We start from the raw sequence: 23,339 nt of genomic DNA on the forward strand, positions 1-23,339 counted from the left end.
CACTACCACTCGGCAGCTCTACCCTCTCACTTAGCTCCTCAAGACTGGCGAACCCTTCCTCCAAATACAAATCCCTCACCTGGACCTGCCCCACTTCCCTCCACCTCCTGTATACACTATTCATTTCCTTCCCCCCCCCCCGCCGGGCTCAAACCCATGATTCTCGCACAGTTGCGTTAGCACAGACATCCCTTCCACCTTAAAATGTCTCCTCAGCTGATTCCATATCTTTACTGTGGGCTGCACCACTGGGCTCCCTGAATACCTACTCTGAGCAATTTGCAACGCTGCCGTCACCATAACGTTAAGTGCCGTGTATCCCTGCCAACGTTAAGTGCCGTGTATCCCACCTCCTAAGATCCTCCCTAGCCTCCTCCACCAGCTTTCTTAAGTTGCACTTATGGAGCCCCATCCATTCCCTCGCTACCTGAATCCACAAATACCTAAATCTATCCCTCGTTGCCGTAAATGGCAACCTCCATAAATTAGCCCGCTGTACCAGCTCATTCACCGGGAATACCTCGCTTTTCCCTGCATTCAGTTTGTATCCAGAGAACCTTCCAAACCTCCCCAGCAGGCCCATAACCTTCCCATACTCTCCAACGGATCCAAAACATACAGCAAGAGGTCATCAGCATAGAGCGACACCCGATGTTCCCTTTGTCCCCTCATTATCCCCTGCCACTCTGCCGACCCCGAGAGCCATCACCAGCGGCTCTGTGGCCAGCGCAAACAGCAGCGGCGACAGTGTACATCCCTGCCTCCTACCCCTGTGCAGGTCAAAGCTCTGTGAGCTCATATCATTCGCCCTCACCCTCGCCCTTAGTACCACATACAGCAACTGCACCCATGCCACAAATCTCAGCCCAAACCTTCGAACAATGGACACTGTCATGATATTCAAGTGAACATCACAGCACATACATACATAATGATGGACAGATCAACGGACCAATTAGCACACACAACACGACGGCCAATCACAGACAAGAGCATACACAGTACAAAACAAGGAACACAACACTTCCTGGGCAGTCCAGCAGGAGACGGCTCAGGGCAAGGATCTCATTGCCAGCCACTCAGACAGTCACCATGTGCTGAGTACCAGAGTTTACTATGTCAATAGTTAAATGAAATAAAACTGCGTTGCACCATTCGCAACTGTGTTGGTTCATCTGTGTCTCAAGAGTACCCAACACTTCAGACACCACCACCTCCGGTACCAGAGCCCCCGACGGATTCATTACCACATTCAACAGCAGTCTTATATTACTCGCAAGCTGCCTGCCCTTCACGAAGCCGGTCTTATCTTCTGCAACTACCCATGGGACACAGTCCTCCATCCTCCCCGCCAACAACTTAGCCAATCTTTTGCCTACTTTTATATCCCATTCTCTTGCAATAAATTACAACATTCCATTTGTCTTCTTAATCACTTGTTGTACCTACATACAAACTTTTTGTGATTCATGTACAAGGACACAGATCTGGGTACCGAGAGTTCTGCACTTCCTCTCCATTTAGACAATATGTTGCTTTTCTATTCTTCTTGCCAAAGTGGACAAGTTCACATTTCTCCACATTAAAATGTAAATTGCACACTTTGTCCTCTTCACAACTTACTCTCCTATCTTTCTAACGGTACATCGGTCCCCTCTTTCAAATCATTATTATAAAAGTTGAGGCCCCAGGTGATCCGTGTGGCACTCGACTTCTTACATTGTGCCAATCTGAAAATGACCAATTTTTGTCTACCGTTTCTTGTTAATCAGCCTTCTATCCATGCCAATATGTTATCCCCTGCACAACGAGCTCTTATTGTATGTAATAACTTATGTGGCATCTTGCCAAATGCCTTCTGGAAATCCAAGTACACCACGTTTACAGGTTTCCCATTCTACACGCTGCTCATTACTTCCTCAAAAAACTCCAAATGTTATGAAACACTATTTCCCTTTCACAAAACCATTTTGATTCTGCCTGTTTGCATTGAAATTTTTGAAGTGCCGCAGTAATAATAGTAATAATCTTTATTATTGTCACATGTAGGCTTACATTAACACTGTAATTAAATTACTTACTGTGAAAATCCCCAAGTCCCCTGTTCGGGTACACAGAGGGAGAATTCAGAATGTCCAATTCATCTAATAAGCACATCTTTTGGGGCTTGTGGGAGGAAACCGGAGGAAACGCATGCAGACACAGCGAGAATGTGCAGACTCCACACAGACGGTGACCAAAGCGGGAATCGAACCTAGGACCCTGGCGCTGTGAAGCAACAGTGCTAACCACTGTGCTACCATGCCACTCAATAATCGATTTCAGCATTTTCCCCATAACAGACGGTAAGCTAACAGGTCAGTAGTTTCCTGCTTTTTGTTTCCCTCCATTATGGAATATATGAGATCTTCTAATCTGATGTGACCTTTCCAAAGTTTATGGAATTTTGGAAAATCGAAACCAATACATTCACTTATTTTAAGATCCTAGAATGAAGTCCAAGATGACCTTTGGACTGGTTAGCTTTTCATAAAATCCCTACAGTGCAGAAGGTAACATGGCCAATCCACCTAACTTGCACATCTTTGGATTGCGGGAGGAAACTGGAGCACCCGGTGGAAACCCACACATATCACTGGGAGAGCGCACAAACGCCACACCGACAGCCAGCCAAGGTGGAATTGAACCTGGATCCCTGGCGATGTGAGGCAAGGGTGCTAACCACTGTGCCACCGTGCAGCCCTTTTATTTCTAATAATTAGAACCCTTTCCCTAGTTTTTTTAAATTTCATTTTTCTGGGATGTGGGCTTTACTGGCTATGCCAGTATTTGTTGCCCATCCTCAATTACTTGTGGGGATAGGGTGGTGGTGAGTTGCCTCCTTGAACTGCTGCAGTCCATGTGATGGTAGGTACACTTACAATTCTGTTCGGGAGTGAGTTACAGGATTTCGACCTACCGACAGTGAAGGAATAGAACATACAATGCAGAAGGAGGCCATTCGGCCCATCGGGTCTGCACCGACCCACTTAAGCCCTCACTTCCACCCTATCCCTATAACCCAATAACCCCTCCTAACTTTTTTTTTCTTACACCAAGGGCAATTTAGCATGGCCAATCCACCTAACCTGCACATCTTTGGACTGTGGGAGGAAACCGGAGTACCCGAAGGAAACCCACGCAGAGAACGTGGAGACTCCGCACAGGCAGTGACCCAGCGGGGAATCGAACCTGGGACCTTGGCGCTGTGAAGCCACAGTGCTAGCCACTTGTGCTACCATGTTGATCTATTTCCAAATCAGGATGGTGAGTGACTTGGAAGGGAACTTCCAGGTGGTGGTGTTCCCAGGTTCTGCTTCCCTTGTCTATCTAGATGGTAGTGGTCATGGGTTTGGAAGGTATTCTCCAAGAAGTCTTGGTGAGTTCCTGCAGTACATCTTGTTGATGGCACACACTGCTGCTTCTGTGTAGTGGTGGAGGGAGTGAATGCTTGTGGAAGGGTTGCTAACAAATGGGCTGTTTTGTCCTGGATAGAGTTGAGCTTCTCATGTTGTTGGAGCTGCACTCATCCAGGCAAGTGGGGAGTATTCCATCACACTTCTGATTTGTGCCTTGTAGGTGGTGGACAGGTTTGGAGAAGTTACTCGTCGCAGGATTTCTAGCCCCTGACCTGCTCTTGTAGTCACAGTATTTATATGCCTAATTCAGTTCAGTTTCTGGTCAATGGTAACCCCCAGGACGCTGTTAATGGGGGATTCGGTGATGGCAATGCCATTGAATGTCAAAGTGTGATGGTTAAATTCTCTTTTGCTGGAAATGGTCATTGCCTGGCACTTCGTGTAGCATGAATGTTACTTGCCACTTCGTCAGCCCAAGCCTTGCTTTCATCCAGGTCTTACATTTGCACATGGACTGTTGAGTGTCGGAGTTGTCGCGAAGAGGTGCTGAACATCAGGGTTGTTATCCTCTATAGTGAAAACAGACACAAAATATCTATTTGCCATTTCCTTATTTCCATCATGAATTTCTCAGTCTCACTCTTAAGACGACCAACCCTCACTTGAGTTACTCTTTTAAAAACTTACTGTAGAAATTCTTACCATCAGTTTTTATATTTCTGGTTAGCTTTCTCTCCTAAACCAATTTCTCCCTCATTATTCTTTTAGTCAGTTCTTTTCTTTTTTCCCCCTTCTGTCCAATTTCCTACTTGCCATAATCTTTGCGGAATTGTACTTTTCTCTTTATAATAATAATACTAATACTAACTTATTGTCACACGTAGGCTTCAATGAAGTAACTGTGAAAAGCCCCCAGTCGCCACATTCCGGCGCCTGTTCGGGGAGGCTGGTACAGGAATTGAACCCGCGCTGCTGGTCTTGTTCTACATTACAAGCCAGCTGTTTAGCCTGTGCTAAACCAGCCCCTTTGATACTACCTTAAACTATTTTACTTAGCCACAGTTGGTGTGCCCCTTCGAGAGAGAGAGAGAGAGAGAGAGAGAGAGAGAGAGAGAGAGAGAGAGAGAGAGAGAGAGAGAGAGACTTTTTTTCCCCTCACTGGAATGTGCCTGCACCTTTGTGGAGTGTTAGAAAATATTTTTCCTTCAATGTTTGCAACTGCATTTCTACCGACCTATGCCTTAACCTAATTTCCCAATTTGCCTTAGCCAGCTCTGATTCCAAACTCTCATAATTGCCCTCAAGTTTAAAACACTCCTATTCTTCTCCTCAGACAATACAAAATCCAGTCAGGTTTTGATCACTGCTACCTATGGGCAGCTTTATTATGAGGTAATTAATTAATCCTGTCTTGTTGCACACTACCAGATTCTAGCTCTCTGGTTAGCTGTAGAAACGTGTTGCTCGAAGAAACTGTCCTGAAAACACTATGAACTAATCTTCCAGGCTATCTCTGTCAATCAGATTTGTCCAATCTATAGGGCGACATGGTAGCAGTGGTTAGCACTGTTGCTTCACAGCACCAGGAACCGGGGTTCAATTCCCAGCTTGGGTCACTGTCAGTGTGGCTTGGGTCACTGTCTGCGCGTTCTCCGTGTCTGCGCGGGTTTCCTCCAGGTGCTCCGGTTTCCTCCCACAGTCAAAATATGTGCAGGTTAGGTGGATTGATCATGCTAAATTGTAGTGTCCAACGGTTAGGTGGGGTTGCTGGGTTACGGGGATAGGGAGGTGTGGCCTTAGGTAGGGTGCTCTTTCAGGGGCCAGTATAGACTCAAATGGACCGAATGGCCTCCTTCTGCACTGTAAATTTTATGATTCTATACGGAAATTAAAATCACACATGTTTATCACCGTACCTTTCTCAAACACCCCATTATGTGCTCCTGTACACAACGCCCTACAGTGTGGTTAGGGGGCCTATAATCTACTCTCAAGGAACGTTTCAATATCTTGATCTTTAGAACCAAGGTCATCCCTCTCTAATGTACTAATGTGGTTCTTAACAGCAGAACTATCCCTCCACTTTTTCTTAGCCTATTGCCCTTCCAAAATGTCATGTACCCTTGAATTAGGTCCCAGCCATGTCTTTGAAATAGCCATCATATCATACATATTTATTTCTATCCCAGCTCTTAATTAATCTGTTTTGTTACAAATTGGGCGGACATTTTAGATACTCCACCTTCAGTTCTGCCCTTTCACTATTTTCAGAACCTCTACCCTTGTCTGCTGGTTCACTGTTAAGTTTGTATGCTTTGTTCCTTCTTGTCACTCTCCAAGTATCATTCCCTTTATTGCTACTTTGCTCTCATCCTTGATATTCTCTTCAAATTGTCACATCTTCCCACATTTGATTCCTTTCCCCTATTTAATTTAAAATTTCTCTGCTGCCCTAGTTATACGAATCGCCAGAAAAACTGGTCCCAGCACGGTTCAGAAGACTGCTCCAACGGTACAGCTTGCACTTTTTCCAGTACTGGTGCCAGTGCCCACAAACCCATTTCTCCCACACCAATATTTGCACGATGCATTTAACTCCTAACCTGATATACCCTACACCAATTTGCGCGATGCATTTAACTCCTAATCTGATATACCCTACACCAATTTGCTCGTGGCTCAGGTAATAATCCCCCGTGGCTCAGGTAATATTCCCAAGATAACTGCCAGTGATCTTTTGATATAGCCCCGAGATGCTCATAATCCCGAGCAGAACGTCTTTCCTAGTCATATCTACATCGTTGGTACCAACATGACATGATCACTGGATCCTCCCCTTGCCACAGCAAGGTCTTCACCAGCCCAGAGCATATGTCCCAAAACTCGAACCAGCATAGCCTCCTGTATTCTCGCTCCCAGCTGTAGAGTACGGTGTCTAACCCTCCGCTTCTGCTGTCCCCTACTACTACGTTCCTATTGACATCCCAATTTGAATGGCTTCCCATACCATGGTGCCATGATCAGTTCGCCCATTGATCCTGCAGCCCGCTTTTGTCCCTATATATGTTGCAAGCCGAAATCCTGCTGCACAATTGCAAAGGCTGAGATTCCTCCACTTCTATCTTCTGGAGAACCCTTACTTGCCTCGCTCAGTCACACCTTCCTGCCCATGATCAAATCAGAGACAACTGTAGATCATGTGACCTCCTCCTGGAATAAAGTGCCCAAGTAACTTCCCTCTTGTTGGATGCATTACGGGGTCCATAGTTCAGCCTCCAACTCATGAGTGAGCTGAAGCTCACATAATACAGGGGTCTTTATCCTGGATCACAGTAGTGGCTAGGAGCTCTTACATTCTGCAGTCACAACACATCATGCCGTATCCTTATTGTGTCTTATTAAACACTTCTTGGGTGACTAGCACTGCTGCCTCACAGCGGCAGGGACCCGGGTTCAATTCCGGCCTTGGGTGACTGGCTGTGTGGAGTTTGCACTCTCACCCTGTTTGCGTGGGTTTCCTCCAGGTGCTCCAGCTTCCTTCCACAGTTCAAAGATGTGCAGCTTAGGCGAGGTTATGGGGATAGGGAGGGTCAGTGCAGTCTCGATGGGCCGAATGGCAGACTCGATGGGCCGAATGGCCTCCTTCTGCATGTAGGAATTGTATGGTTCTCATCACCATTTACTGTACTACTTAAATCTCAGTATTCCATAAATTTTGCCACACAAGAACAAAAAGTGGACTCACTAATTTCTTACTTCCCTTCTGCTGGTATTTCTTAATTATAAAGCTCACTCCTCTTTATTTTAAATTCCAACTCTTTACCGAAGCTCCCCAACAGCAGTTACTCACCAACCAACCTACAGCTTTCCTGTAGTGTCACTCTTTTGTGTATTTCCACCACCTCTCACCAGCTCCACACAAGCCTACTCCTGCAATCCACTTCTCTGCCACTGCCTCAACAAACTTCCTCGAATAGAAGGTCCTACGGTTGGGTTTTGCTTCATTCTCCTCTTGCAGGTCCAAAGCAGGCCATTCTCTTTGCCACTCCTTTGCCCAACTCCCTCCTGAAGGACTTCTGGTTAACTATGGAATGGTTAGGGAAAGTGCATTCACAATCGCCACCAAACAAGTTGGGTATCAACGTGTAAAAGAAAATTGGTGCCTCTACGATTATTCATAGCTCTGAACTACAACATGTATGCATAAAGTGCATGTTAACACAGCAACTCTTGACTCCGAGGGCCGATTGGCTAGGCAGCCACTGTGGATCAGATTGGTGCCAACAGCACAGATTCAATCCCCATTCCGGCTGGGGTGGATTTAGGACCTGCCTTCCTGCTCTCCCTGCAGTGGAGGTGATGACACGGTGGATCGGGCCTACTTCAGGCAGAGAACTGAAGTATGGAGCAAATTCTCTCTCGCTATTAAAGTACACAGAGGGACCCCAAGTTTTAGGGATGTCCAAGTTTAAAATACATTACTGGTAAAGTCTGGCCATCTTGCTCCTTAACCGAAAAGATCACTGGTATGGCTCTGTTCTGCAAGGTCACATGGAGCTCAGTAGGAAGAATCCCAGTAAAGCATTTTGCCAAAATGGATTACTGTATATGAAGAATTGTATTCGCTGCACTTGGATCAAAACTCCTAACTGCAACAAAATAGATATAGAAGAAAGTGAATTGCCTGGACCCAAAAGTGAGATACAGAATGCATGAATACCAATATCTCAAGTGTGGGCAGAAGAATCCTTCACTTTACATTGCATGAAATGAATAGTCATTTGCATGTCATGGTATATTTAAATGATTCCCCTTAAAGTTCCTCCAGGCAAATACTCTGAATTCTCCGAAAACTGTTTCTATCTCAAAGCTGAAGTAGCCCACAAACTTAATATTGTGACAAATATCTAATTCATTGTTCATAGAATTTACAGTACAGAAGGAGGCCATTCAGCCCTTTGAATCTGCACCGGCTCTTGGAAAGAGCACCCTACCCAAAGTCAACACCTCCACCCAACACTAAGGGCAATTTTGGACACTAAGGGGCAATTTATCATGGCCAACCCACCTAACCTGCACATCTTTGGACTGTGGGAGGAAACCAGAGCACCCGGAGGAAACCCACGCACACACGGGGAGGACGTTACCACCTGTTCATTTTAACACCTTCAAAATAATTTATCGTTCTCAGAAGATTAAAAGTTTAACTGTGGAATGTAACTAAAGCAGCTTGGATAGACTCGATTACAGCTGGACTATGTTGATTTAAGGGATTAACAGCTTTAAAGGCAAGAGCTATAAAACAGCAGGTAGGCGTGCTTAGCTGTAGAACTGGAAACGTGATGGGACACTGCTTGCAAAGAACCCCAGTCCATGGAGATGCATTGTTTTGAGAGTTAGAGCTAAATTAATTCAAGCATTCAGGTGAACCCTGAAAGGCTATGGTGTCATGGAGCTGGGTAGATCTTAAGAAGCATCTCTGGTTTCAATTTATCGGAGTGTCTTTCGACAGGGTAAGAGGATATACCAAAAGGGTGCTGTTGGCAGCAGACTCCAGTCAGTTAGGGCCCGAAGTCATCCTGGGAGCCATTGGTGCAACTGAAGGCTAGTTTGGACCTTGTGTGGTTTGTAACTCAGAAGCCATGGGTGCTGTGAGCAAGCCAAGGGGGCTGAGAGATGGCTGAAGATTGCTGGCCCCATGCTGGAGGGGGTTAGGGCTCAGAAGAAACCCTGGGAGCCATTTATAGTCCAGTGCAACCAGGAGACTGGTGATCAGGGAAACACTAAGGCAGTGCAAGCTCAGCAAAGCTAATAGTCTGCGAAAGAGCTGGAATGTGCTGGTAATTAGAGGCATGAGTGCAGTTTTGTGAACCTGGAGGAACACAATCTCAGGAGGAGAACAGTTTTGAGGTAGTCATGGCTTGAGGGAATTCAGAGGCTAGATCTTTTCAAATTCCTCATAAGACAGACAGAGTTTTAATGAGATTTTGTCATTCACAATGGTCACTGACATCTGGGTGGGCTGTGAAATCCATGGGATCTATCTTGGTCACATCTGTCATGTGCAGTATGGGGTGTTCAACCAAAGTTTGCCTGTTAATTCAGTCAGTAAAGTTTATTTTGTTCGTTTGTTTAAAACAGAGTTATTCATCCAGTGGTAACTGGTTGTAATTTAGGTCCTGCATCATTCATTTAGTGGGTAACTGGGATTTCTAATTCTATCTAACTTTAAAAAAACGTTACTGGTCCCGAGCCAGGTCGTAACAATCAGTTAGAGAGAAATTACTATAACTTGCAGCTTTAAAACTTCTTGTAAGAACCTACTCTTGCATTTATCATGTACTACAAAAGCCTAATTTGCTTGCTTTAAATTGTACTTACAGAATACATACAGCTAGACCAGAAAAACAACACCAAGCAGAATGTACATACAAGAAACACAAATGAATTCATAGGAGGCCAAGAGCCCAGCAACAAGCTGCAGTACAGCTAGCTGCCTTCCTCCTAGTTAGTAGACATCCACCGTCACCAGAGTGCCACATATATTCGGGCAGCATGGTCGCATAGTGGTTAGCACTGTGGCTTCACAGCACCAGGGGCCCAGGTTCGATTCTCCAGAGGGTCACTGTCTGTGCGGAGTCTGCACGTTCCCCTCGTGTCTGCGTGGGTTTCCTCCGAGTGCTCGGATTTCCTCCCACAGTCCAACGACGTGCAGGTTAGGTGGATTGGCCATGCTAAATTGCACGTAGTGTCCAAAAAGGTTAGGAGGGGTTATTGGGTTAGGGGGAAAAGTGTGGAAGTGAGAGCGTAAATGCAGACTCGATGGGCCAAATGGCCTCCTTCTGCACTATATGTTCTATAACAGGTTAGATTCTCTTCTATGGCACAACTGTCCCATTCTGCCTTCAAGCCATTCAGGTGGTCACAAAGCTCTAGCGTATAGATTTGGTTTTTCTATAATATGGCATTTCAGGTCTCTGCCACACTGCCATTCTTAAATTTAATACCAGATAATAGTAACTAATGGCAAATCGTGCATTGTAATGCACCTTTAACTCTTCCACCACATGGAAGCATCCGACAGAGAAAGCCCAAGCTGGAGATTGGTATATCACACATCACTAAATACGGAGATACAAATTTGTGCTCAATTCTACACATGGCAAGTTCCATGTTCTTCAGAACCACAGAGTAATTTATGACACAAAATTTAGCTTTTGTTAGGAAAATAGATTATGCCTGGTCAATCAGGTAGCATTTAGGGTTTTTCAACAGAACAGGTCATCAATTACATCCAATCCCAGAATGCATAGGGCCAGAAGTAAAACAAAGCTTATATTAAGGGCAAGGGTACATGATCTCAAAATTAAAGTTAGGCCATTCAGTAGCAAAATCATGAAGCACTTTTGCAACGCAAAAAGGTTAGCAGATTCTAAACCTCTTCCAGAACCTCGTCCTCCGAATAAACTGAGACAAAGTACAGATTATTCATGAGATACTGAATGGCGGCATGGTAGCACAGTGGTTAGTACTGTTGCTTCACAGCGCCAGAGACTCAGGTTCGATTCCCAGCTTGGGTCACTGTCTGTTTGGAGTCGCCACATTCTCCCAGTGTCTGGGTGGGTTTCCTCAGGGTGTCCTAGTTTCCTCCCACAAGTCCCGAATGACGGGAGTGTTAGGTGAATTGGACATTCTGAAATCTCCCTCAGTGTACCCAAACAGGCGTTGGAGTGTTGAGACTAGGGAATTTTCACAGTAACTACATTGCAGGGTTAACGTAAGCCTACCTGTGACACTAAAAGATTATTAAGGGAGAGCAGGCTCGAGGGACAGATGTTTCTATGTTCTAAAACATTATTCCTTCGGAACACAAGGTCTTCAATTTGTCACAGTGAATTCTAGAAACGCAGCAACAGAAAGAGCAGGCAATCATCACATTCTAAAGTAAAAATAGACATATGAAATAAAGTGATTCAGCTCCCGTTTTCTGATATAACCATTGCAATTTGGATGTTTAAATAAAAAGATGATTTTTTTTTTTCAAATATCACAACCAGCCATCATAGATGTTGCAGGTTTCATACACAGACTTGTAGCACACTGACTTCCTGGCCATTACATTTTTCCAACTACAAGGATGTGAACAGATTGGACGAGTGCAGAAGAGGTTCACAAGAATGGTTCAAAGGAGAAGAAACAACATTAGTGATGAAGATAGGTTAGAGAGTTGGGACTGTTCTCTTTGGAGGCTAAGAGGAGTTTTGATAAAGGGGACTGGGTACAGCAGATAGGGAGACACTGTTCCCACTCATAAAAGAATCAAGAACGAGAGAACACAGATTTAAAGTGATTTGCAAAAGACGGAAATGTGATGAGGAAAAACTATCACAAATCGAGTGGTTTGGGTCTGGCATGCACTGTCTGGAAGTGTGGTTGAGGCACGGTCAATCGAGTGAATGGAAACAATGTACAGGGAAAAGGCAGGAGAATGACACTAACTCATCTTGCGTGTTTGGAGAACTATTACAGACATAAATGGGCCAAATGGCCTCCTTCTGTGCTGCAACAATCCTGAAATTCTCTTCACCGGTGCTACCCCCACACACAAGAGCTAAAATTGGATTACATTCCAATTTTTTCTTGCTCTAAAGTACTATTTGATGTGCTCCAGTTATCATTTGAGTGTTTCTTTTTTAGTGTACCTTGGACATGGTACATCAATTACAAAAAACTAGCTGCCAAGGACCCGGGTTTGATCCTGGCCCACTGTCAGTGTGGAGTTTGTACATTCTCCCATGTCTGCATGGGTCTCACTCCCACAACCCAAAGACGTGCAGGGTACAAAGAAAAGTCCAGCACAGGAACAGGCCATTCGGCCCTCCCAAGCCTATGCCGACCATGCTGTCCGTCTAAACTAAAATCTTCTACATTTCCTGGGTCCGTATTCCTCTACTCCCATCCTATTCATGCATTTGTCAAGATGCCCCTTAAATGTCACCATCCTCCCTGTTTCCACCACCTCCTCCGGCAGCGAGTTCCAGGCACCCACTAACCTCGGTGTAAAAAAGACTTGCCTCGTATATCTCCTCTAAACCTTGCCCCTCGCACCTTAAACCTATGCCCCCTTGTAATTGACCCCTCTACCCTGGAAAAAAAGCCTCTGACTATCCACTCCATCTATGCCCCTCAATTTTGTAGACCTCTATCAGGTCACCCCTCAACCTCCGTCGTTCCAGTGAGAACAAACCAAGTTTATTCAACCGCTCCTCATAGCTAATGCCCTCCATACCAGGCAACATCCTGGTAAGTTGCTTCTGCACCCTCTCTAAAGCCTCCACATCCTTCTGGTAGTGTGATGACCAGAATTGAACACTATACTCCAAGTCTGGCCTAACTAAGGTTCTACACAGCTGCAACATGACTTGCCAATTCTTATACTCAATGCCCCGGCCAATGAAGGTAAGCATGCCGTATGCCTTCTTGACTACCTTCTCCACCAGTGTTGCCCCTTTCCGTGACCTGTGGACCTGTACACCTAGATCTCTCTGACCTTCAATACTCTTGAGGGTTCTACCATTCACTGTATATTCCCTACCTGAATTAGACCTTCCAAAATGCATTACCTCACATTTGTCCGGATTAAACTCCATCTGCCATCGCTCCGCCCAAGTCTCCAAACGATCTAAATCCTGCTGTATCCTCTGACAGTCCTCATCGCTATCTGCAATTCCACCAACCTTTGTGTTGTCTGCAAACTTATTAATCAGACCAGTTACATTTTCCCCCAAATCATTTATATATACTATGAACATCAAAGGTCCCAGCACTGATCTCTGCGGAACACCACTAATCACAGCCCTCCAATTAGAAAAGCATCCTTCCACTGCTACTCTCTGCCTTCTATGACCTAGCCAGTTCTGTATCCATCTTGCCAGCTCACCCCTGATCCCGTGTGACTTTACCTTTTGTACTAGTCTACCATGAGGGACCTTGTCAAAGGCCTTACTGAAGTCCATATACTCAACATCCACTGCCCTACCTGCATGAATCATCTTTGTGACCTCTTCGAAAAACTCATTCAAGTTAGTGAGACACAACCTCCCCTTCACAAAACCATGCTGCCTCTCGCTGATACATCCATTTGCTTCCAAATGAGAGTAGATCCTGTCTCGAAGAATTCTCTCCAGTAATTTCCCTACCACTGACGTAAGGCTCACCGGCCTGTAGTTCCCTGGATTATCCTTGCTACCCTTCTTAAGCAAAGGAACAACATTGGCTATTCTCCAGTCCTCTGGGACATCACCTGAAGACAGTGAGGATCCAAAGATTTCTGTCAGGCCTCAGCAATTTCCCCTCTAGCCTCCTTCAGTATTCTGGGGTAGATCCCATCAGGATCTGGGGACTTATCTACCTTAATATTTTTCAAGACGCCCAACACCTCGTCTTTTTGGACCTCAATGTGACCCAGGCTATCTACACACCCTTCTCCAGACTCAACATCCGCCAATTCCTTCTCTTTGGTGAATACTGATGCAAGGTATTCATTTAGTACCTCGCCCATTTCCTCTGGCTCCACAGATAGATTCCCTTGCCTATCCTTCAGAGGGCCAACCCTTTCCCTGGCTACCCTCTTGTTTTTTTTAATGTACGTGTAGAAAGTCTTGGGATTTTCTTTAACCCCATTTGCCAATGGCTTTCCGTGACTCCTTCTAGCTCTCCTGACTCCTTGCTTAAGTGCCTTCCTACTTTCCTTATATTCCACACAGGCTATGTCTGTTCCCAGCCTTCTAGCCCTGACAAATGCCTCCTTTTTCTTTTTGACGAGGCCTACAATATCTCTCGTTATCCAAAGTTCCCGAAATTTGTTGTATTAATCCTTCTTCCGCACAGGAACAGGCCGGTCCAGAATTACTTTCAACTGACATTTGAAAGCCTCCCACATGTCAAATGTTGATTTACCCTCAAACATTCGCCGCCAATCTAGGTTCTTCAGTTCCCGCCTAATATTGTTATAATTAGCCTTCCCCCAATTTAGCACATTCACTCTCGGACCACTCTTATCCTTGTCCACCAGAACTTTAAAACTTACTGAATTGTGGTCACTGTTCCCGAAATGCTCCCCTACTAAAACTTCTACCACCTGGCCGGGCTCATTCCCCAATACCAGGTCCAGTACAGCCCCTTCCCTAGTTGGACTATCTACATATTGTTTTAAGAAGCCCTCCTGGATGTTCCTTACAAACTCTGCCCCGTCTAAGCCCCTGGCACTAAGTGAATCCCAGTCAATGTTGGGGAAGTTGAAGTCTCCCATCGCAACAACCCTGTTGCTTTTACTCCTTTCCAAAATCTGACTACCTATCTGCTCCTCTATCTCCCGCTGGCTGTTGGGAAGCCTGTAGTAAACCCCCAATATTGTGACTGCACCCTTCTTATTCCTGATCTCTACCCATATAGCCTCGCTGCCCTCTGAGGTGTCCTCCCGTAGTACAGCTGTGATATTCTCCCTAACCAGTAGCGCAACTCCGCCACCCCTTTTACATCCCCCTCTATCCCACTTGAAACATATAAATCCTGGAACGTTTAGCTGCCAATCCGGTCCTTCCCTCAACCAGGTCTCTGTAATGGCAACAACATCATAGTTCCAAGTACTAATCCAAGCTCCAAGTTAATCTGCCTTACCAGTTATACTTCTTGCATTAAAACATATGCACTTCAAGCCACCAGACCCACTGTTTTCAGCAACATCTCCCTGTCTGCTCTTCCTCAGAACCATACTGGCCCTATTCCCTAGTTCTCCCTCAATGCTTTCACCTTCTGACCTAATGCTCCGGTACCCACCCCCCTGCCATACTAGTTTAAACCCTCCGGTGTGACACTAGCAAACCTCGCGACCAGGATATTTATGCCTCTCCAGTTTAGATGCAACCCGTCCTTTTTATATAGGTCATACCTGCCCTGGAAGAGCTCCCAGTGGTCCAGATAACAGAAACCCTCCCTCCTACACCAGCTGTTTAGCCACGTGTTTAGCTGCTCTATCTTCCTATTTCTAGCCTCGCTGGCACGTGGCACAGGGAGTAATCCCGAGATTACAACCCTAGAGGTCCTGTCTTTTAACTTTCTGCCTCGCTCCCTGAACTCCTGCGGCAGGACCTCATGCCCCTTCCTGCCTATGTCATTAGTACCAATATGTACAACAACCTCTGCCTGTTTGCCCTCCCCCTTCAGGATGCCCTCGACCCGTTCTGAGACATCCTGGACCCTGGCACCAGGGAGGCAACATTCCATCCTGGAGTCTCTTTCACGTCCACAGAAGCACCTTTCTGTGCCCCTGACTATAGAGTCCCCTATGACTATTGCTCTTCTGCGCTTTGACCCTCCCTGCTTAACATCAGAGCCAGCCGTGATGCCACTGCTCTGGCTGCTGCTGTTTTCCCCTGATAGGCTATCTCCCCCGCCCCCCCCCCCCCCCCGACAGTATCCAAAAGGGGTATACCTGTTTGAGAGGGGGACAACCACAGGGGAGTCCTGCACTGACTGCCTGCCCCTTCTGGTGGTCACCGATTTCTCTGCCTGCACTTTGGGTGCGACCACATTTATGTAACTGCTATCTATTACGCTTTCCGCCACCTGCATGCTCCTAAGTGCATCTAGCTGCTGCTCCAACCGAACCATGCGGTCTGTGAGGAGCTCTAGTTGGGTGCACTTTCTGCAGATGAAGCCACCCGGGACGCTGGAAGCCTCCCGGACCTTCCACATCTCACAGTCAGAGCACTGCACCCCTCTAATTGACATTGCGTTATTAATTAGTAAATTAAATTTAAAAACATTTTTTTTTTTTTTAAAGTTCTGTTAGCTATATGTTTCCTAGCACTAGATTTCTACTATAAACTTGAAAGCTAAATACAGCACTCTCCGATCTCTGGCTTAGGTACCCCACTAAATTATAATTAAGTAATTACTTAAGCAGGTGGCTTGGCCACACTAAATTGCCCCTCAAGTGGAAAAAAAAAATTGGGACTTTAGATTTATATATTTTTTAAATTACAAAGAACGAAAATAATTTACAAAAGATTTACCTGCCCTTGAATTCAGAAAGGTTATAGAACATAGAACAATACAGCGCAGTACAGGCCCTTCGGCCCACGATGTTGCACCGAAACAAAAGCCATCTAACCTACACTATACCATTATCATCCATATGTTTATCCAATAAACTTTTAAATGCCCTCAATGTTGGCGAGTTCACTACTGTAGCAGGTAGGGCATTCCACGGCCTCACTACTCTTTGCGTAAAGAACCTGCCCCTGACCTCTGTCCTATATCTATTACCCCTCAGTTTAAGGCTATGTCCCCTCGTGCTAGCCATTTCCATCCGCGGGAGAAGGCTCTCACTGTCCACCCTATCTAACCCACTGCTCATTTTGTATGCCTCTATTAAGTCTCCTCTTAACCTTCTTCTCTCCAACGAAAATAACCTCAAGTCCATCAGCCTTTCCTCATAAGATTTTCCCTCCATACCAGGCAACATCCTGGTAAATCTCCTCTGCACCCGTTCCAAAGCCTCCACGTCCTTCCTATAATGCGGTGACCAGAACTGTACGCAATACTCCAAATGCGGCCGTACCAGAGTTCTGTACAGCTGCAACATGACCTCCTGACTCCGGAACTCAATCCCTCTACCAATAAAGGCCAACACTCCATAGGCCTTCTTCACCACCCTATCAATCTGGGTGGCAACTTTCAGGGATCTATGTACACGGACACCTAGATCCCTCTGCTCATCCACACTTTCAAGAACTTTTCCATTAGCCAAATATTCCACATTCCTGTTTTTCCTTCCAAAGTGAATCACCTCACACTTCTCTACATTAAACTCCATTTGCCACCTCTCAGCCCAGCACTGCAGCTTATCTATATCCCTCTGTAACCTGCTACTTCCTTCCACACTAATCGACAACACCACCGACTTTAGTATCGTCTGCAAATTTACTCACCCACCCTTCTGCGCCTTCCTCTAGGTCATTGATAAAAATGACAAACAGCAACGGCCCCAGAACAGATCCTTGTGGTACTCCACTTGTGACAGAACTCCATTCTGAACATTTCCCATCAACCACCACCCTCTGTCTTCTTTCAGCTAGCCAATTTCTGATCCACATCTCTAAATCACCCTCAATCCCCAGCCTCCGTATTTTCTGCAATAGCCTACCATGGGGAACCTTATCAAACGCTTTGCTGAAATCCATATACACCACATCAACTGCTCTACCCTCGTCTACCTGTTCAGTCACCTTCTCAAAGAACTCGATAAGGTTTGTGAGGCATGACCTACCCTTCACAAAGCCATGCTGACTATCCCTGATCATATTATTCCTATCTAGATGATTATAAATCTTGTCTCTTATAATCCCCTCCAAGACTTTACCCACTACAGACGTGAGGCTCACTGGTCTATAGTTGCCGGGGTTGTCTCTGCTCCCCTTTTTGAACAAAGGGACCACATTTGCTATCCTCCAGTCCTCTGGCACTATTCCTGTATCCAATGATGACATAAAAATCAAAGCCAATGGTCCAACAATCTCTTCCCTGGCCTCCCAGAGAATCCTAGGATAAATCCCATCAGGTCCCGGGGACTTATCCATTTTCAGCCTGTCCAGAATTGCCAACACCTCTTCCCTACGTACCTCAATGCCATCTAATCTATTTACCTGGAGCTCAGCATTCTCCTCCACAACATTATCTTTTTCCTGAGTGAATACTGACGAAAAATATTCATTTAGTATCTCGCCCATCTCTTCAGACTCTACACACAACTTCCCATCCCTGTCCTTGACTGGTCCTACTCTTTCCCTAGTCATTCGCTTATTCCTGACATACCTATAGAAAGCTTTTGGGTTTTCCTTGATCCTTCCTGCCAAATACTTCTCATGTCCCCTCCTTGCTCGTCTTAGCTCTCTCTTTAGATCCTTCCTCGCTACCTTGTACCTTGTTATCTGTTTTAAGTAGCACTATAAACGCAAGATAGTGAGAAGGTAGTTGTTAAAATTGCATAGGATGGGGAGTCACGTGAAGCAAGCACGAGAGGGGCTGCATTTGCACGAGCTCTGGCATTACTCATCTTACAATTCTTTTTTTTTTTTTTCCTGACGCACAACCCCTAATTATTTGATCCTGGTGTGTAAGATCCTGGCTGAATTCTGATGATTTGGCAGTGGGGGAGAGAGAGGAGAGAGAAAAGAGAAGAGAGGCAAGATAATCCTTGTTTGATTGAGGCAGTCAGCGACAGCCTGGGTGAGGCCTGGCTCGCAGTGCCGGTTTCACTGGTGGGCATTTTCGGCAATCCATTGGCATGGAGATGATGGCTGCTATGGAGTAAAGTTGTAGATGAACGATCTCTGCTTCCTGGCATAGGTTATTGGTGCTCATATTGATAAACTACGAGATATCCTACAGAGAATGTATGAAGCGAAGAGAATCCGGTCAGTCAATAGGGTAGTTTGCTCAGTGGGGGCTCACCTTCAGTCCTTGAAAATCCTGCTGCATGATATGTTGAACATCCTGGTCGATTCGGGAAGATGGAGCAAGAAGGAATATCAGTGCACCAGGTCTCCCGAGGATAGCTGGGGATGATTTCCCGGCTGAATTTGAGAACAGGCCACTATGCCTTCACAATCTCAATTTGAAATTTGGGCTTTCCGAATTCAACGGAGCACATTGTATCCAGTCTTCGAGCCTGGGGTCGGTTGAGGATCTTGACCACTGACCCTACGTTGTCTAGTGCTCTATGTTTGTCAAGCAAGGTTGGAGGCGGCCAAGCAGGATGGGTCTTCGCCATCCGCCGGAGCTTGGGTTCCTATTACCTGGGCTCCAGGATGATGAAATGGCAGATGTGCAGGGGCATTGGTAGAACTCTGGACGAATCCTGGATGTTGTTCAACAATCCCGTCATGGCTTTGGCCTTTTTAACCTCCATTAGATGATTATATTATTCTATAGTTCATCATTAATCCTGCATTTTGCTGCCACGTGGCTATATCTCTGATTTTATGTCATTGCCTTTTATCTTGACAAGTGGGTATGATGTACGAGCATAGTTAATCCTTGCATATCTAGCCTTTCCTGGGTTGGTCTTCTATATTTTCTTGGCTGCACGGGTAATGATAGTGGCCTCTTAAGTGGAGTAAGGTCTGTTATATAGTGAGTTGACATAATTTAAGTATCCTTGGTTTACTGGCTCCTGTATAAGAAAGTGTACACTGCCTAGCCACATCTTGTCCTGTTGTCCCCTTTGTCCTGGGGCATCCTTTTATTGCTTGGAGGTCTTGGGAGACAGAGTTAGGTTTTGCCTTACGGAGCAGGACATGCAGCAGAGGGCCATGTGTTTATGGCTTTATCCTCAGATCCCCTGCTCCTTTTGGTATCCTGTTATCCTTAATTTTCTGTATGAGAGGAGATGCCTGCAAAAGCGATTACTATGCTCGATGATCTATGAATATTAGCTGGTCTGCTCTGCATATTTTTGTAGAATGATAATCATTCTGTACTATGCCAGATTTTGGGGATGTGCTGCACCTAGTGATTAGATGCAAAATATCCTCTTAGAATTAATGTTGTGGATTGTTTCTGCATTTTCTCTTTTATTTGGGGGTTAAAGAATCCTTAACTGGCTCCTGCCAGGCAAGTCTCATACTCGAGAAAAATACTTTATAATGTGTCGCTTAATTGGAGTTGGGGGAAGGTATGCATTAGCAACAGGGCACGGAAATCTGAATTCTGGTCATTTTTGGGTGTGCGTGTGTGTGTGTGTGGGGGGGGGGGGGGGGGGGGGGGGGGGGGGGAGGGGAGAGAGGGGAGAGAGAGGAGAGAGAAAAGAGAGAACCTAGATTTTGTTTGGCTGTATGAGCAATTGCTGCACGTGAAGGTGTGCACCATTTTACAATGCTTTCATGGTTTTATTCCCCTTTCTCCAATTCTCTACTTTATCTGTCCACCATTTTTTCTGATATGAACACAGAGGCACAAAGTTTAATGATTAAGCTGAACCAGCTGTGTTGGTGTGCTCCTTTCTTTTTCTGTATTTGTGTATATAGAAGCATATTGTACTGTACTAGTTGAGAGTTTGTTGCGTTATTTGTAAAAATGGACAAATATATGGTCTCAACCCCAGTAGTGTGCCCAGTTCTTGGTGGCATATTTCTGGAACGATGTGAAGGCATTAGAGAGAATGCAGAAAGATTCATGGTTAATTCACCTAACCTGCACATCTTTGGACAGTGGGAGGAAACCAGAGCACCCGGAGGAAACCCAGGCAGACACGGAAGGAAGAAAGTACAAACTCCACACAGTTACCCACGTCCAAAATTGAACCCAGGTCCCTGGCCCTGTGAGGCAGCAGTGCTAACGACTGTGCAGCCCCATTGGTGGAAGGATCAAGAACAAGAGAACACAGATTTAAGGTAATTGACAAAAGCAGCCATGGAGACATGAGGGGAAACCTTTTAACGCAGTGAGTGGTTGGGATCTGGAATCCACTACCCGAGTGTGGTGGAGACAGGTTCAATTGTGGCACTTGAGGGAATTGGATTGCCTGAAAATGGAAAATGCGGAGAAGACCAGGGAGTGGCACTAGGTGAATTACTCCTTCAAAATGCCAGCACCGGCACGGAGTCCAATGAACTTCTTCTGCATGGTAACCATTGTGGTTCTTTTATGCTAAGCCTTGTATTTTGCCATACCTGCTGCTCAAAGTGCTTCAACAAGGCAGTTTTATCAAATGCGAGGAACTCGAGAACGTACAGCACAAATAGGTATCCGATCTAAAAAATGCTTAAGTGTCTGTTGATTCACATTTCACGAATTAAACTCCATGTTTTTCAAGTTGGGGTGGAGTATGCCTTCAAAATGGAAATTAAATGTCAATAATTATACATTTCAGCTAACTTTAGTGTTGACTCAATAACGAGACAATTATGGTTAACACTAGATTATGGTCAGTGGGCTGAAATAAAACTTTTACCAGCACCTGTGAAACTTTAGTACAGTAAAGATAAATCCATATCTGAACCAAACCAAAAGTTTGAATGAAACCAAAATTCCTATTATCAAGTGCGGAAATAATAAACCACAATGCAGGGAACAGTCATTTTTCAGAACCCAACTTATGAATACAGTTGTGATAATTGGCTACAAACCCATACAAGGGAGGTATTTTTAGGCCCCTCACGTTTTGCACACACTGACTCACCTTTACTAAAGGCAAACATAAATACCACTATACATTATAAAATAAATGTTGCAACCAAGTGACAGGAAACAAGCTGCATTTCTCAATTATTTCACAGGATTATAGAAATTAAAGAGACCACCTGTCTGCTCCAGCATTAGCTCTCAAATGTTACCAACTATTCTATTCCTACATCCCTGGTCTTTTTCTACATCCTTTGATATAGTCTTTGAAAAGAAAGTATATAAAAGTCCTCCACACCAAAAGCAACTTGTAATAAAGTATAATTCTAATAACGGAAATAGATAAACATTTCTAAAAATGTGTTCTTTTAGTGATCATTCTCAGCTTATTCTGCTGAGATACTCAATTCAACTCCTGGTTGTTATATATTATTTTCTCAAACCTTTTCAGTTTTGAACAATACATTCTGGTGACTCTTCATCCTCACTCCCCCACACCATCCCCTGATCCCTTCCCAATTTGTGGGAAGTAAAGGTGGTGTTAATTATGTATTTTTGTAGTTAAAGTCAATTGTATTTGTATGATTTATGGATCAACACAAATCTTTTTGGTCATATGGTCGCTGGGGAAAGAAGGAGGATGGGAGAGAAAGAGGGAATTCTATCTACCATTAGCACCCTTTTGGTATATTTTAGATAGACAATCCAGTTTCCAAATCAATACCATCTTCAACTCACCATTTATGGAAGAAACGTACCTACTTCTAGTTTAATTCTTGAGGTTTAAATTGCAGATATGTGACTGCCAACTATAGTTAGACAACGTAAAGTAATGAATAGTAAGAATGTCCTTATAATGATGCAGATATTTTTACCATTTAGTAGTCGATAAGCATTTATGCAAACAATTTTTTCAGAAGGTGAAGATAAAATAAATTGCAAGATCAATATTGCCACAAAAACATTAAAAGCAAAATACGTAACTGGACCCCGAATGTAAAGTTTTATATAACGTATATAGTAGTTCTGGAAGCACTGAAAGTTTGCAAGAATGTTCTTTGATATTTTAAACACATTGAGACCATGCAGCACAGAACTGCTCTGCAGACACTTACACATCAATGTTCCGGGAATGAGACCGTTTCGCTAAGATCAGCTCGAGACCGTAAGAGTAGTCAATCAAAACGAAAACATTAGCCTCCTAAAGGGGGAAAAATTACATTAGTTTGATACCGCCCCCTCCTCCCAAAAATTGTTTAAATTCAACCACAGACCGATCAGCTGGACGACGTGGCGGTCCCTAAGCTGCACTACCACCAAACTTAATAGCGGACGTCCCGCCCATAACGCCCACGTTGATTGGTGGAAACACGATGACCGACAGCGTCCTCCGCACGACTGTTGGCTGATCCTCCGATGATCAGCGTACGCTTCCGGCAGTTAAGTTTGTGTTTCACCCTCCAGCGGATTCGAGTACAGCGGAAGCAGCACCAAAGCAGAAGGGGCTCCCGTGGGCGGGGCTATAGGCTGATTGGCAGGTGTGCCTCCCGGAGGTCTGAGATGGTCTGTGCGCGAGCGGCGTTTCCGCCCTCTCGGGGAACCGTTCCGCCTCGTGGAGGGTTTGAATAATGAGGTTGCGCGCGCTAGGGCCCGCTCGCGCGAAGCCCGGGCACAAACGTGCTCAGCCGCTTATTCTCAAAAAGCAACAGTGCAGCTGGTTGGAAATGCGGCTCAGCAGGTCTGACAGCATGGAGT

The 23,339-nt window shown here is 45.1% G+C and overlaps 1 protein-coding gene across 5 annotated transcripts in view; it reads right to left on the reverse strand.

Moving 5' to 3' along the window:
- tmem39a (transmembrane protein 39A) overlaps positions 1-22,940 on the reverse strand; it is a 99,159-nt gene extending 76,219 nt beyond the window's left edge. Inside the window, exons 1-2 of one of the 5 annotated variants that reach the window (XM_072513733.1) lie at positions 22,700-22,907; positions 3,900-3,967 (exon numbers count right to left, since the gene is read on the reverse strand). The gene's annotated coding sequence lies outside the window, so the exon portion shown is untranslated. Of the gene's footprint in view, positions 1-3,859; positions 3,968-21,133; positions 21,157-22,699 lie in introns of those variants that run through there. The other 4 variants (XM_072513734.1, XM_072513735.1, XM_072513736.1 and 1 more) reach the window with 4 other exon arrangements.
- Positions 22,941-23,339: the final 399 nt, after the last annotated feature.

This window comes from Scyliorhinus torazame, chromosome 8 (assembly GCF_047496885.1).
Source record: "Scyliorhinus torazame isolate Kashiwa2021f chromosome 8, sScyTor2.1, whole genome shotgun sequence".
Lineage (NCBI taxonomy): Eukaryota > Metazoa > Chordata > Chondrichthyes > Carcharhiniformes > Scyliorhinidae > Scyliorhinus > Scyliorhinus torazame.